This window comes from Macrotis lagotis, chromosome 3 (genome assembly GCF_037893015.1).
Source record: "Macrotis lagotis isolate mMagLag1 chromosome 3, bilby.v1.9.chrom.fasta, whole genome shotgun sequence".
Classification (NCBI taxonomy): domain Eukaryota; kingdom Metazoa; phylum Chordata; class Mammalia; order Peramelemorphia; family Peramelidae; genus Macrotis; species Macrotis lagotis.
This window is the reverse complement of record NC_133660.1, coordinates 6978005-6980464: the sequence shown is the minus strand read 5'-3', so window position 1 is coordinate 6980464 and position 2460 is coordinate 6978005. Positions and strand designations below refer to the sequence as shown.

Below are 2460 nucleotides of genomic sequence, written 5' to 3'. Positions count from 1 at the left end.
CTATTTTAAAATCGAATTTCTTTTAAGTATTTTTCCCACTTTAATAGCTCCAATTCAAAATATATGTCTAACAAAGTGAATTAAAATATAATATGTTGCTTTAGGAATAATACAAATAGGAAAGATCACCATCTTTAGTTTTTTGGACAGATTTTCTTAAAGTTGTCTTGTTCAATACTTTTTTCCAAATAGTTTTTTAAAATGGATTGTCTCTGTGTAATTCTATTCCCAAGAAAAAGAAAAAAAATCCAGTGTCTGGGCTGTGTTAGTCTGCTTTCAGACTGCTTTAAGCTTTTCATGATGGAACCCACATATTTCCATGGGTGTCTGGTGCCTTAATATAGGGGATATTCCAAATCCATGGACGATCTGAAAGTCATGATCAGGAAAAGAGCCTTGACCTCATTTTCAAAGAATTTCTACAGGAAAATTGCCCTGATATCCTTTACTGTCATAAATTTCTGGAGGTAAATCATAAGGCACAGGAAAAGAGGTCATTGGCTCCCGATTTTCTGAAAAGACTTTCCTCTTGACTTTGAAGGTATCTATTCCAAATGATGAAGGAAGAAAAAGAACTCCAAGTTCATAAGATCGGATCATCAGCTGGGTACCATTTTTCTCCAAAGCTCCCCAAGCAGCTTTAGATAAGTTTGCACTTGTGACAAGAAACCAAGCCATCTTTGTAAAGTCTGGACAAAGTCTCATATAGGTCTTAATGTGAGGCATGGCATTGGTACAACCTGAGGTTTCTGCTGACCATTTGAGAAAATAGGAATGGAGCCATAGTTGCTTCTCTGCAGTTTGTGAGCTGTATGGAAAAGAGCCACCAGCAGGATATCCTTCCAAACTTTTCCGGACATTCTCCACCGTGGGATAAATCAAATGAAGAGGAACATCCTGCTGTCCTTGAGTCTTTCCATGATTTCCTAGAACCACCAGGCTGTCTTTAAATTCAGTACAAAGCCATTTAGATTCATCAGCTCCCAAGGAGCCGATGCTTGAAAACTGGCCTACAATGGGCCAACATTGTTGCTCAGGTACAAATGAGGTATGCTCCTTCAGAAGCTTCCTAAGCTGAAAATGGCCCCAGTCTTCTTTATGACTCCCTTGAAATCGTCCTGGAGTTGACCCAATAAGATAAACTCTTGTTTCAGAAAACTCATGCTCCTGGATGATATCTGTCCATTGTTTGAGAGAAGGAACATTGTAAGCCATCAAGTAACTTATCAGATCAGATTTGAAGTTTGTTGATGATTCACCATAATCACTGGGTGTTCCATATGGTAATTGTGGATACAAAGGACTGAGCCATATTCCTTGAGTTTTTTGGTGCCAGTCAGCCTGAATGAGATTGGATGTATGGATGACAACTCGAAGGCCTTCTTCATATAACAACAGCATCATTTTCGTATGATGAGTTCCAAATGCAATATCCAACTTGGCCTGGCAAAGGGAAATGTTTTCGTAAGGTTTTGCCTGCTCTTGTAATCGAGCTTTGGCTTCTCTTTTGTTCCCATGTACAAGCAAGATGGGCTTCTTCCTGAACTCTACTGGGTACTGTCTTACAAGCCAGTCCACATCAAAGCAGTAGTTAAACTGAGCTGAAGACAAAAGTGTCCCAAACAGAGGGGTTAAAATATCTTTATTCATTTGTCATGTCACACTTTGATGTGGAGTGCTCCTGAATTATATTTTGGCATAATTCCTGAGACTTTGGTGAGATAAAATCTAAATGGATTCTTTTAATCCAATAGGTCCCATGGTTCTTGGGCTTCATCTGAAGTCTCAGAATCCTCCTCTGTCTTTGGGAGGACAGGAGGCTGGCAATCATTGGACCTATGTTCAGATGGCTCTTTTGGAGATGTATATTTTTCCTCTTTGACTGTCCCTTTCCCTAACTGCCTGGATTGGTCTTTTGGGTGGGACTCTTTATCACTACTTGACAGGCACCAACCTAAATCTTCCTGGGAACTCTTCTGCCTTTTGGGGGATGAGATTTCAGAAGCTGCCTTTTTTACTGCCAAATTTTGTTGGAGATAACTTCCTTTGGTAAGCAGCTTTCCGGGCATCAGAACATGTGTAGCCAGGACCATTCAACACATCTTGTCCAAAACTGGGTAGAGAAGAGGTAGAAGGCTTCTCAAGGTGTGTCTTTTTATCATCTCCACTTTCATCACTGCTAGAAACAGTCCATTTTCCATAATTGCTTTCCTGAGACATATCAGAGGATGGAGGTCCAAGCACTCCGGGGCCCAGCTGTGCCGATTGCCCTCCCCAAGCAGGGACGCTAAAAGCGTAAGGCACATTTTCATTGAATCCCTGGAAATTCTTGACTTTTTATTTCTCCATGTAAATTTACTTATAACATTTTCCAACTCCTTAAAGTAATTTTTTGAAATTTTCATGGCTAGGATGCTAAACAATTAGTTTAGTTTTGGTAGAATTGCAATTTTTATTATA

At 39.8% G+C, this 2460-nt stretch overlaps 1 pseudogene; it reads right to left on the bottom strand.

Moving 5' to 3' along the window:
- Window positions 1–220: 220 nt before the first annotated feature.
- Window positions 221–2220, bottom strand: LOC141515947 (tyrosyl-DNA phosphodiesterase 1-like; annotated as a pseudogene).
- Window positions 2221–2460: the final 240 nt, after the last annotated feature.